Source organism: Entelurus aequoreus, linkage group LG24 (genome assembly GCF_033978785.1).
Source record: "Entelurus aequoreus isolate RoL-2023_Sb linkage group LG24, RoL_Eaeq_v1.1, whole genome shotgun sequence".
NCBI classification, from domain to species: Eukaryota; Metazoa; Chordata; class Actinopteri; order Syngnathiformes; family Syngnathidae; genus Entelurus; species Entelurus aequoreus.
In genome coordinates, this window is record NC_084754.1 from 5,019,361 (window position 1) to 5,034,151 (window position 14,791).

The following is a 14,791-nucleotide window of genomic DNA, read 5'->3' on the forward strand; positions in this document are numbered from 1 at the left end:
CCTGTCACCATGGAGACACTTATTTCCCTCCATGTTCATGGCATCATGTGTTACAACGGTCCAACATGTGCAATATGCAGCAGACACATATAATGGTAAAGATATTATCAATGAGTGTGGCACAATGTCCTATGATTCTGCTTGGTTTTGTGATTTTAGGATATAAGCTCATGCTATACATGGTAGCTATAAAGTCATCAATTGTCTTTTGCTTGAGGGTTCAAAAGGTCAATGTTAAAGTCGCCACAAGAAAAATACTTTTTGATTGATTTCAGTGAAGGTTTCCTCCAATCCATTAACGTTTCCATACTCGACTTAGGTGCTCTATAAACACAACTGATTAATACACTACCGTTCAAAAGTTTGGGGTCACCCAAAGAATTTTGTGGAATAGCCTTCATTTCTAAGAACAAGAATAGACTGTCGAGTGTCAGATGAAAGTTCTCTTTTTCTGGCCATTTTGAGCCTTTAATTGACCCCACAAATGTGATGCTCCAGAAACTCAATCCGCTCAAAGGAAGGTCAGTTTTGTAGCTTCTGTAACGAGCTAAACTGTTTTCAGATGTGTGAACATGATTGCACAAGGGTTTTCTAATCATCAATTAGCCTTCTGAGCCAATGAGCAAACACATTGTACCATTAGAACACTGGAGTGATAGTTGCTGAAAATGGGCCTCTATACACCTATGTAGATATTGCACCAAAAACCAGACATTTGCAGCTAGAATAGTCATTTACCACATTAGCAATGTATAGAGTCTATTTCTTTAAAGTTAAGACTAGTTTAAAGTTATCTTCATTGAAAAGTAGTGCTTTTCCTTCAAAAATAAGGACATTTCAATGTGACCCCAAACTTTTGAACGGTAGTGTACATTCCTGTTTGTTGTTGACCAAGAAAGCTAAACACAGCCAACATTGTATTCAGTCCATGCAGAAGTATTTTACAAAGTTCAACTTCTATTATTGGTACAGCATACAGTGGAACTTCGATTTACAAACCCCGAAACCAGTGAAGTTGGCACGTTGTGTAAATGGTAAATAAAAACAGAATCCAATCATGTGTTAATCCTTTTCAACCTATATTCAATTGAATGGACCGCAAAGACAAGATACTTCGAACTGGAAAACGTTGTTATGTTTTGCAAATATTAGCTCATTTGGAATTTGATGCCTGCAACATGTTTCAAAAAAGCTGGCACAAGTGGCAAAAAAGACTGAGAAAGATGAGGAATGCTCATCAAACACTTATTTGGAACATCCCACAGATGAACAGGCTAATTAGGAACAGGATTGGGTATAAAAAGCAGCTTCCGTGAAATGCTCAGTCATTCACAAACAAGGATGGGGCGAGGGTCACCACTTTGTGAGCAAATGCGTGAGCAAATTGTCCAACAGTTTAATAAGAACAACATTTCTCAACGAGCTATTGCAAGGAATTTAGGGCTTTCACTATCTACGGTCCGTAATATCATCAAAAGGTTCAGAGAATCTGGAGAAATCACTGCATGTAAGGCATCAAGGCCGAAAATCAACATTGAATGCCCGTGACTTTCGATCCCTCAGGCGGTACTGCATCAAAAAGCGACATCAGTGTGTAAAGGATATCACCACATGGGCTCAGGAACACTTCAGAAAACCACTGTTAGAAACTACAGTTTGTCGGTACATCAGTAAGTGCAGGTTAAAACTCTACTATACAAAGCGAAAGCCATTTATCAACAACACCCAGAAACGCCGCCGGCTTCGCTGGGCCCGAGCTCATGTAAGATGGACTGATGCAAAGTGGAAAAGTGTTCTGTGGTCTGACGAGTCCACATTTCAAATTGTTTTTGGAAACTGTGGACGTCGTGTCCTTCGGAATAAAGAGTAATAGAACCATCCGGATTGTTATAGGCACAAACTTCAAAAACCAGCATCTGTGATGGTATGGGGGTGTATTAGTGCCCAAGGCATGGGTAACTTACACATCTGTGAAGGCACCATTAATGCTGAAAGGTACATACAGGTTTTGGAGCAACGTATGTTGCCATCCAAGCAATGTCTTACTTATTTCAGCAAGACAATGCCAAGCCACGTGTTACATCAATGTGGATTCATAGTAAAAGAGTGCGGGTACTAGACTAGCCTGCCTGTAGTCCAGACCTTTCTTCCATTGAATATGTGTGGCGCATTATGAAGCCTAAAATACCACAATGGAGACTGTTGAAACACTTAAGCTGTACATCAAGCAAGAATGGGAAAGAATTCCACCTGAAAAGCTTCAAAAAATGCTCTCCTCAGTTCCCAAACGTTTACTGAGTGTTGTTTAAAGGAAAGGCCATGTAACACAGTGGTAAAAATGCCCCTGTGCCAACTTTTTTGCAATGTGTTGCTGCCATTAAATTCTAAGTTAATGATTATTTGCCAAAAAAAAATTAAGTTCTCAGTTCAAACATTAAATATCTTGTCTTTGCAGTCTATTCAATTGAATATAAGTTGAAAAGGATTTGCAAATCATTATATTCTGTTTTTATTTACAATTTACACAATGTGCCAACTTCACTGGTTTTGGGTTTTGTAATATAAAAAATGGTCAAAATCACAACATGGACCACATAAAATTATGTGGAGGACCAACTTAAATTGACATGGATGGCACACCACGTTAGATGACCTGGCAGGCCACTTTAGAATTGTGAGGCGTGCAATGTTAGAATTATGGGACGGGCAACAGTGAAATGACCCGCCGCGTTAAAATGATGTGGCGGGCCATAATTAAATTATGTGGCAGGCCAGAGTTTGACACCTGTGCCTTACACGTTAATTGAATCTGTTTTTAAAGCCGCATGCTACCCTGTTTTAAGGGAACATCGATAATCATGTATGTGACTTTTTGGGAGGATTATATCATGTCTCCTTGTCATTTCACACATCGGAGTCTCCCAGGCCTCTCAGACACCGTGCATCAGGGTTTGTGTTAAAGAATAAATGTCAACAAGGATTACAATGGCGTAGCTTGCGACATGTGACATATACTGGCCATCACAGTTGAACTTTTTTAAATGTCACACATGTCTGACTGCAAGTTGCGAAATGTGAAACCAAATATAAATACTATATTACACCACACTAATTTGGCCGGTCAAGTCGTTTGGTTTGGCGAGGGCCAAGGGTAGCTTCCCAAATTCAAAACATATTCATACCCAACCTCTTTCAAGCTCACCGGGTGTGTCCGATCCGATTTTATATCAGTAAAGAAAGATAAAGATATCAGTGGGGGAAAAAAACATCGACATAGCAATATAAGCTCTGATACAAGCAGTGCGTTTATTTCTACATGTAATGTTTTACATCTAAATGTCCTTTAATAAGAGCACAAGGTTAGTCTTGTCTTGTATTTTAGTCAAGTCATTACAAAAGGTATCCTGGAAGGTAACAGCTAAGCATACAATACCACACAAGTTAGACATATATAATAAGTGTCCTTAACTGAACAATATTGAAGTCTAAAATACCACATTTGTCAATATAAACGTGCATCAAATGCAGTGACGTGCAGTCACTGGAGGCAGGTGAGGCCCAGCCTCACCTGCCATCATGGAAAGAAAAAAAATGTAAAAAGAAAAAAAAATAATTTAATTGTTATATGTATCCAGTGATTATACTATAAAGTTGTTTTCCATTTAGATTATTTTTATTCAAAATCGCTGAATTTTCACATTTGCCGTTCAAATACTGAGAAGAGACTTGCTGTGATCAGCAGCCAGTTGAGGCACGTCACTCAGTTGTGCCTCAACATGGATTGCGGACTCGGCTAACTGCTGGCCTGCTGTGCAGTGAGACCGTATTGTGAACTATATTATACATTTCCATAGTTTAGTTAGCTGAGGTATATAATGTACAGTGTATTTTGTCAGCAACTGTACGTGTGTAAAGTATTTCTTGTGCTGAGCAATCATAAAACTGCTGCGAACACGCACTGGCTGAGGCTCGTAGTAATCCCGCCTCCTTGTGCCGGTTAATGCACACCCGCCGTAGCATGCACCCCCTGACGGGAGTGTTATATCAACTAAAGCCCACACTTAAACTTTCCACGTGCAAGATTGAATCTATGTAAAAAAGTTATTCAATAAGAAGCCAAAAAGTGCGAAAACATTAATGTTCGTGTTGGAGGAGTTGTGAATGACTGCTAGGCCACAACATTAGGTACACCTGCAGACTGCAGCACGGATTTCATATTTCATCCATTCACAACTCCTCCAACACGAACATTATTGATTTTGCACTTTTTGGCTTCTTATTAAATAACTTTTTTAAATAGATTCAATCTTGCACGTGGAAAGTTTAAGTGTGGGCTTTAGTTATAACACTCCCGTCAGGGGGTGCATTCTACGGCGGGGGTGCATTAATCCAGCACAACAGCGGCGCATGGACTTCATTTTTAAGTAAAGGTAAGACCATAATAACGCTTTTTTTTATTAAATGTGCTTTTTTGTGTGCTACAGTTTTTATGTGTAAAGTTAAAGTTAAGTTAAAGTACCAATGATTGTCACACACACACTAGGTGTGGTGAAATTTGTCCTCTGCATTTGACCCATCCCCTTGAACACCCCCTGGGAGGTGAGGGGAGCAGTGGGCAGCAGCGGTGCCGCGCCCGGGAATCATTTTTGGTGATTTAACCCCCAATTCCAACCCTTGATGCTGAGTGCCAAGCAGGGAAGAATGCTGGTGTGAGTTTTTAAACATAACCCGTTAACTGCTGCCAATCAAATGGGGAATAAGATACTCTTTAGGGTTCATGTTTGTAAATCTGACTGTGATGAAGTCAGTGCCTCACCAGCCATGAACCTCACCGCACGTCACTGATCAAATGATTATAGTTGCCTATTACTTACGTGTACAAAGTCTCAAAAGCGTACTAGAAAGCATCCCGTAACAACCATGTCCGCATTATTTCAACTTATTATAGTCGCGAATAGGTATCACTAAAACACAACTACCTCTCCACTTCAATTTAAAGACAGCATAAGTCCATTCCAGAATGTAAACGATAAATAGGGCAGTGTATTTCCACACATACCATTGTTCTGTTTGACTAATTTCACTTGATCAAACATTTTGTAACATTCCACCCAACAACAACAAAAATGTGTATAATTGCTACTGATATCATATCGGGTTGATATCTGTATCGGCCAATACTCAAGGCTTCAATATCGTTATTGTATCGAAAGTTGAAACTGTGTATCTGACATTTGTGATAGCCAATCAGATCACAAGTTGTTGACAGTAGCCTATCTCGGTAGCCTGATGTTAACGAGACTGTGATTGGATACTCACTTGTCATTCCAAAGTGAGTATCCAATCGCAAGTTGCAACTTAGCAGGAAGCAGGAAGTGTTGACACACAAAGAAGGAGAACGAAACGTCGATTAGGTGGCAGATATATATTTGCAAGGCCATTTTGAAGAAGGATATTTAAAGAAAAACTACATCTTGTGAGACGATGTCGGCGATGAAATGGGGAAATGTCCGCCATTTCCACTCTAATCAACCGAAACGAGTGTTCCTGTATAGTATTTCTCCAGCAATGGTCATGTGGGGACATAAAATATGGTATTTTGAGAGGTAATCATTGAAGTCGGACATCACTGAAGGCCTAGGTGGGAAACGCACAGCCCGCCACTGCTAGATTCCAACAGAGATTTGAACCCAAATCTCCAGATGCCAACCGCTAGGACATTGTGGAGCCTTGTTGTTTTTTCCGTAGTAGGGTTGTACGGTATACCGGTATTAGTATAGTACCGCGATACTAATGAATAATTTTCGGTATTATACCCACTCTGAAAAGTACCGGTCCCGCACTCCCCTGCGCCCGTGTCGTAGTCACTTCGTGACATTGCTGGTTTTACGAGCAGACAAGCATGTTCGGCAGCACACAATCACGGAGTACTTACAAGCAGACACAGTTTGTAGACAGAAAAGGGAGAACGGACGCATTTTGGCTTAAAAACCAAAGATAAAGCTAAAGTTATAACACTGAAACGCCCACAGGAAGAGGTGCTTTAAGACATAGCTAGAGAGCTAGCGGCTAACGTCCATTCGCCGTCGGCAGTGTTTTAGCTACTTCTAAATCACTCATCCTGGTCTCCATGGCGACAAATAAAGTACGTTTCTTACAAGTATCATCCCTGCAGGACGAGGAATAGCTAAACATGCTTCACTACAAACCGTAGCTCACCGGCGTCACAATGTAAACAAATGCAATGGGTGGATCTACACCTAACATCCACTGTAATGATATCAAATACAGGCACGTATTTAGTCGATACTACTAAGATCATGTCAATATTTTTTGGCATCACAACATCTTTAGTTTTTTTTAAATGTATATTATGTTTATAAACTCAGGAAATATATCCCTGGACACATGAGGACTTTGAATATGACCAATGTATGATCCTGTAACTACTTGGTATCGGATTGATACCCACATTTGTGGTACTATCCAAAACGAATCCATCGTAAAGTGTCAAACAACAGAAGAATAAGTGATTATTACATTTTAACACGTGTAGATAGAACATGTTAAAAGAGAAAGTAAGCAGATATTAACAGTAAATGAACAAGTAGATTAAGAGTCCATTTTTACAGCATGTCCCTCATAATGTTGACAAAATAATAGAATGATAAATGACACAATATGTTACTGCATTACGTCAGCAGACTAATTAGGAGTCTTTGTTTGTTTACTTACTACTAGAAGACAAGTTAACTATTTTATTTAAGGACTAAATTGCAATAATAAACATATGTTTAATGTACCCTAAGATTTTTGGTTAAAATAAAGCCAATAATGCAATTTTTTTGTGGTCCCCTTTATTTAGAAAAGTACCGAAAAGCATCGAAATAACTTTACCGGTCCAAAAATATTGGCATCGGGACAACATTATTCCGTAGTAACAAAACGAGGAGGTTTCGACGCGGTGCGGCTTTAGCCACCGGTAGGCCCAAGTCTCTCTGCCTTGACAGCTAAAGTGACCTCTCATCTCAAGTCACGGGCAGAACACGAAGCAGCAGGAGAAAACGCGCCCCGGTCAGCTATATTTATCTCCACCTCTTTCTCCTCTTCCATCAGCCAAAGAGGGTTATAGACTCGACAAAATAAAAGCCGGTAAATTCCTGCTTCTCTGAACTGACATGTGAGCAGTTTAAAGTGTACGCGTCTGTCCATCTCTCCATATCTCCAGCATAAACGCCTTGTGTTCCTCTCTGACACGCGTGGGCGAGTGTGTTTGGTTTGCGTGTGTATGTGAAAGTGACTGCTGCCCGCCGTGCATGCATGCGTGTGTGTGTGTGTGTGTGTGTCTTGCCACTTGTACACTCTGCATCACCATTCGTCTCAATTTAGCCGTGTTCAATGCGCGACTCCCCCCTGCGCTCATGTTGTGCGTCTGCAGCCATCTGAGCCTGTAGACGTATAAATCATTGGTAGGAGATTACTGCTGTTTTATTATTCATGATGCAGGCCTTTTATTGCCGGTGATATTTATCTCCTCACTATCTGCCCTGACCCGCAACAGAAAGAGGGATGAAGGGAAAGGAGGGTGGGGACAAGTTAGTGTGCGTTCGGAAAGGGTGGAAGGCTTTCGCTGATGCGCACATAAATACATTTGTTAAGTGGGCGGGTGTGCTCGGGTATTAGCGTGTGTATTTGTTGCCTTCTATTTTCCTTCCACGTAGAGTAGGAGCAGCAAAATCAGTGCAAGCGGACGCCAATGCTGCAGAAACATAATCGCAATTGGCAGTTAGTTATAGTAAGAGGCAAAGAGAGGAGCTTAAATCTTCAATTAGGGCTCTTAGTGAGCGTAGTACACAACCAGTGAAGTTGGCACGTTGTGTAAATGGTAAATAAAAACAGAATACAATGATTTGCAAATCCTTTTCAACCTATATTCAATTGAATAGACTGCAAAGACAAGATACTTAACGTTCGAACTAGAAAACCTTGTTATTTTTTGCAAATATTAGCTCATTTGGAATTTGATGCCTGCAACGTGTTTCAAAGAAGCTGGCACAAGTGGCAAAAAAGACTGAGAAAGTTGAGGAATGCTCATCAAACACTTATTTGGAACATCCCACAGGTGAACAGGCTAATTGGGAACAGGTGGGTGCCATGATTGGGCATAAAAGCAGCTTCCGTGAAATGCGCAGTCATTCCCAAACAAGGATGGGGCGAGGGTCACCACTTTGTGGCCTAGTGGTTAGAGTGTCCGCCCTGAGATCTGTAGGTTGTGAGTTCAAACCCTGAGTCATACCAAAGACTGTAAAAATGGGACCCATTACCTCCCTGCTTGGCACTCAGCATCAAGGGTTGGAATTGGGGGTTAAATCACCAGAAATGATTCCTGGGCGCGGCACCGCTGCTGCCCACTGTAGAGTTCCCTTGAAACTGCCAACAAGGAAAAGTGCCTTCCATATGAGGACCGGTGAACAAGTTTGGACCGAAATCATGGTCCCAATAGGGAGAACCATTGCATCTAATAGAGAATGTCTCATTTGCACCCCTTTTGGTGAAATCTATCAAAATTAGGGTGGTTACAAAAAGGAGGGAATTTTCAAATTGACTGTGTGTCGGTTTTAAAAGTGCTCCCCCTCTGGTCAACATATGAAATAACAAGTGTGTGTAAAAATTTTAAGTGCTCCTTCTCTGGTCAACATATGTAATGACACATGTGTGTGTGTAAGAAATTGAAAAGTGCCCCCTTTGGCCAAAATTAATTTAAAAAAAATAATAATAAAGATGTATATGAAGACATACTGTAATAACTTGCAGTAAATAATGAAGATTAAAAACCAATTACAAACAAAAACATTTTCTCACAATGTGTCGACTTTTTTCTTATTAAATTGGGAATAATTTCTCATATTCTTTCTGCTTCTGTAATATTGCAATTGTTCTCGTAAAATTATTACTTTTTTATGTAAAATTATTACTTTTTAATGCAAAATTGTGACATTTGTCATATAAAATTCTGACATTTATCACAATACTGCCAATTTTTTTGGTTCTTGTAAAACAGTGACATTTTTTGAGTAAAATTGTGACTTTTGTCATAATTTTGCCAAGCAAAATTCCGATGATTATTATAATAGTGCCAACATTTTTAAGTTTTCTTATAAAATTGGGACTTTTGTCGAGTAACGTTTCGACCCTTTTCATAAAATTGCCAAAATTCTAAACTTTTCTTATAAAATTGCAACTGTTATTGAGTAAAATTCCAACTTTTATCATAATATTGCACAAATGTTCCGTTTTTCTTGTAAAATTTTGACTGGCGTTGAGTAAAATTACGGCTTTTATTATAACACTGACAAAATTCTAAGTTTTTCTTGTAAAAAATTCCAGCTCATTTTTCACAACAAGCGTTTTTATGTTTGCATAGTATGTATATATTATTAATGTAGTAAATACACATCTTTATACATCTAGAAAGGGGGGTCCTAAAGAGGCAGGCATATTTCAGAGGTCTCAAAAAGGTAAGAAATACAAGAATGTGTCTGTGAGTGTGTGTGCGCACGCGTGTGTTTTTGTGTGTGTTCTTGTATTTCTACCCTTCTTGAGACATCAACAAAGAAAAGTGCCTTCCATATGAGGACCGGTGAACAAGTTTGGACCGAAATCATGGTCCCAATAGGGAGAACCATTGCATCTAATAGAGAATGTCTCATTTGCACCCCTGGTGGTGAAATCTATTAAAATTAGGGTGGTTCCAAAAAGGAGGGAATTTTCAAATTGACTGTGTGTCGGTTTTAAAAGTGCTCCCCCTCTGGTCAACATATGAAATAACAAGTGTGTGTAAAATATTTGAAGTGCTCCTTCTGGTCAACATATGTAATGACACCCACCCAATCAACCATAGATCTCATTCTCACTTCAGACCGACCTAAAATAAAAAATAGTGGGGTCATGATCTGGGGTCTTAGCGACCACTATCTAACCTTCTGCACCCGTAAAATAGCTAAACCTAAAGCCAATGGCCACATAACAGCCCAATCCAGATCCCTCAAAAAATACTCCAATGACAATTTCAATTTAAAATTAGATGAGTGGGACTGGTCCCCTGTGCTCGCGAGCAACCTGGTCGATGTCGCTTGGGATCGCTTCAAAACGGCGTTCCTAAAGATACTAAATGACATGGCTCCCGTGAAAACAGTCAGGATCAAAGCCCGCTCGGAACCATGGATGAATCCGGACCTATTAGCTGCCATAAAAGACAGAGACAGGAAATACTCTGAATACCAAAAATGTAAAACAGAAGTAGATAAACAACCCAATAATATCAACCTCAAATTACTCCTTTCAACTCTCAAAAAGCAATGCAATAAATTAAGAAATAAGTCAACCAACCTGACTAAATCCTTAAAAAAAAATTACATTAACGACAAAATAGAGGAAAACACGAATAAGCCACGTGAGCTCTGGAAAATTCTCAACAACCAGCTTCCTGGTTGCAGCCAGAAACTTAAAACAAGACTCACCAACATCAGCATCAAGGAGGGTGACTCCCTCATTACAGACAAAATGGAGGTAGCTAGCAGACTTAACGCCTTTTTCACCAGCATAGCTGCAACTCTTGTCAACAAGCTGTCCCACCACTCTGGTCGCTTTGGTGTAGAACACATTAAAGCCTTCTACAGAAAGCTAGGAGTATCCAACAATGATTTCAAATTAGAAATGGTCACAGCTGATGAGGTGTTTAAAAAATTGAGCGCGCTCCACCCTAACAAGGCCACCGGCCTTGATAATATTCCCTCCAGATTCCTCAGGGACTCTGCCTCCATCATTGCCCCGATCATCACGCACATAATAAACCTATCAATTACACAAGGCCAAGTACCAAAAGATTTTAAGATAGCAAGAGTAACTCCCCTCTTTAAAAAAGGAAGCAAATTAGAACCTGGCAACTACCGACCTGTTTCTATTCTCAGCTCCATTTCGAAAGTAATGGAGAAAATAGTTTATGAACAGGTCGATAGTTACCTTGCCACTAATAAACTCATGTACAAATTCCAATCCGGCTTCAGAACTAACCACTCCACTGACACATGCCTTCTCTATCTGACCGACCACATCAAACATGAGGTGGACGCGGGCAAATACTGCGGCATGGTCATGCTGGACCTTCAGAAGGCCTTTGACACCGTTAACCACGCTATACTGTTGGATAAGCTCAGAGCAATCGGATTTAACAAAACCTCTTGGAGCTGGATGCAGTCTTACTTGGAGGGGAGGGAGCAGGTGGTAGAGGTGAACGGCACCGTGTCCCCCCCCCTCTCGGTGAACTGTGGAGTCCCCCAAGGCAGTATATTGGGACCTTTACTGTTCCTAATATACATAAACGACATGTCATCGGCATGTGACTGTGAATTGTTTTTGTTTGCGGATGACTCTGCCCTGCTGGTATCCGACAAGGACGAGTCACAGGTGGAGAAAATCCTCAGTGCTGAGCTCTGTAGAACTTGCACCTGGCTCGCTGACAACAAGCTATCCATCCACTTGGGTAAAACAGAATCCATCCTGTTTGGGTCCCACATCAAACTTAAGAGAGTCAATCACTTCACCATAAAAGTAGGTGACAGTGTCATCACCAGGAAAGATGAGGTCACCTACCTAGGTTCCATTCTAGAGGCTAACCTTTCCTGTGATAAAATGGCAACCAAGGTAATCAAAAAGGTTAACCAACGAACGAGATTTCTCTACAGAATTTCCTCTCTGGTCAACAAAAGCACCTTGAGGATTCTGGCGGGAACTCTCGTTCAACCCTTTTTCGATTACGCATGCACCTCCTGGTACCCTAGCACCTCCAAAACCCTCAAATCTAAACTCCAAACATCTCAGAACAAACTAGTCAGGTTACTTCTAGACCTCCACCCCAGATCCCACCTCACTCCTACCCACTTCTCTAAAGTGGGCTGGCTCAAGGTGGAGGACAGAGTTAAACAACTTGCACTGAGCCTAGTCTATAAAATCCGCTACACCTCCCTGATACCGAAGTACATGTCAAACTACTTCCTTAACGTAAATGACCGCCATAACCACAACACCAGGGGGTGCTCCACTAACCACGTTAAACCCAGATTCCGAACTAACAAAGGTCTTAACTCATTCTCTTTCTATGCCACATCAATGTGGAATGCGCTCCCAACAGGTATAAAAGAAAGGGCATCTCTATCCTCCTTCAAAACCGCTATAAAAGTTCACCTCCAGGCAGCTACAACCCTAAACTAACACCCTCCCCGGATTGCTAATAATCAAATGTAAACAATCAAATGCAGATTCTTTTTCTTATGCCTTCTGATCTCTCTCTCTCTCTCTCTCTCTCTCTCTCTCTATGTCCACTACTTGATGTCCATATCCCCCCCCCCCCACCCCACCCCCCCTCCACACTCCTGATTGTAAATAATGTAAATAATTCAATGTGATTATCTTGTGTGATGACTGTATTATGATGATAGTATATATGATAGTATATATCTGTATCATGAATCAATTTAAGTGGACCCCGACTTAAACAAGTTGAAAAACTTATTCGGGTGTTACCATTTAGTGGTCAATTGTACGGAATATGTACTTCACTGTGCAACCTACTAATAAAAGTCTCAATCAATCAATCAATCAAAACACATGTGTGTGTGTGTGTAAGAAATTGAAAAGTGCCCTTTGGCCAAAAATAATTAAAAATAATAATAATAAAGATGTATATGAAGACATACTGTAATAACCTGCAGTAAATAATGAAGATTAAAAACCAATTACAAACAAAAACATTTTCTCACAATGTGTCGACTTTTTTCTTATTAAATTGGGAATAATTTCTTATATTCTTTCTGCTTCTGTAATATTGCAATTGTTCTCGTAAAATTATTACTTTTTTATGTAAAATTATTACTTTTTAATGCAAAATTGTGACATTTGTCATATAAAATTCTGACATTTATCACAATACTGCCAATTTTTTTGGTTCTTGTAAAATAGTGACATTTTTTGAGTAAAATTGTGACTTTTGTCATAATTTTGCCAAGCAAAATTCCGATGATTATTATAATAGTGCCAACATTTTTAAGTTTTCTTATAAAATTGGGACTTTTGTCGAGTAACGTTTCGACCCTTTTCATAAAATTGCCAAAATTCTAAACTTTTCTTATTAAATTGCAACTGTTATTGAGTAAAATTCCAACTTGTATCATAATATTGCACAAATGTTCCGTTTTTCTTGTAAAATTTTGACTGGCGTTGAGTAAAATTACGACTTTTATTATAACACTGCCAAAATTCTAAGTTTTTCTTGTAAAAAATTCCAGCTCATTTTTCACAACAAGCGTTTTTATGTTTGCATAGTATGTATATATTATTAATGTAGTAAATACACATCTTTATACATCTAGAAAGGGTGGTCCTAAAGAGGCAGGCATATTTCGGAGGTCTCAAAAAGGTAAGAAATACAAGTGTGTGTGTGTGTGTGTGTGTGTGTGTGTGTGTGTGTGTGTGTGTGTGTGTGTGTGTGTGTGTGTGTGTGTGTGTGTGTGTGTGTGTGTGTGTTGTGTGTACAATGAGAACCATTACATTTAAAAAGGATGAGTCCCTTACACTTAGAACGGATAAAGTACAATGCAATGATCTACTGCAATCTAGTGGACTCAGAACAGGAATGAGCGTATTTAAGTAGTCGTACATTTTGTTACTCCAAGTAAGGCATGTTTCCTTTGTACATACAGCAGTCTCACTTTCTGTCCGGTTTTACATCCTCATACTGTATCAGGGTCTTAAAATAGCCGCTGTTCAGGAAGTCAGTTTAGATGTTGTCATGTCACGTCATCGCCGTGTACATTCTTCAATAACACTATCTGCATTTTTATAACATAATTGGACAAACACTGATTTGAAGTCTATTTTCCTGTCTACTGAGTGTCCAGAGGAGAGCGGTTGCAGAGGGACACCGCCATGCAGAAGCTTACAGCACCATCTAGGGACTGCAAGTACCTAAAACGTTTGAATGAACAGACATTGCAGCCCAGTATACATCTAGTCATTTTCCACATGCTTCATGCATGAGGCTATTTGAAGCTCTTGTGAATCCTTGCTTGTCTATGCAATCCTGGAGAGAGAAGTGAATTACTCATTAGAATACCCTTGCCTTGAAACAACGCGGCCCTTCATTAAGTTTGAAGGGAACTCTACTTGATGTGTTTTTGGACTACATTTAAACATGTGAAATATTGATTCTCAATTAGAAAATGCGTATTCCCCTCTGTGAATGCAGAGAGAAGCTGTCATCAAAATTAAATGTGACAGCATTGCTCCATTTCTTCCATCCCAGGGACTCTCAAACTATGGTACGCAGACTCCATCTAGTGGCATGCCAAATAATCACTGGATTAAATATTCAAACTGAGTGTTACTGTTCAAACTGTGTGTAATGGTACAGTGGCTAAAAATGTTAATTGTAAAATAAAACCTCTGCTTTGTTTTTACTTAAGATTGAGGCCTACTTCGCGAGTGTATTTTAATGTTGGTCATTATGGTAGTCTTTGGAAAGCCAAGTGTTTTCTGAGATGGTACTTGGTGAACAAAAACTTGAAAACGACTGCTCTGTTCTATAAACTCAGTTTCCAATCATCATCCAACCCATTCACACTCTTCACAAATGCCCGAGGGATTGACAGACGATCCTTCCGGAGTGTACAGTCCTGGGGCCGTACTTATCAAGCTTCTTAGAATTACTCCTAAGAAGTCTGCTAAGAGTTGACTT

The 14,791-nt window shown here is 39.8% G+C and overlaps 1 protein-coding gene across 1 annotated transcript in view; it reads left to right on the plus strand.

Annotated features, from left to right (window-relative positions):
- Positions 1–14,791, plus strand: part of n4bp1 (nedd4 binding protein 1) — an 80,700-nt gene that overhangs the window by 13,850 nt on the left and 52,059 nt on the right. The gene's annotated exons all lie outside the window — the stretch shown is intronic.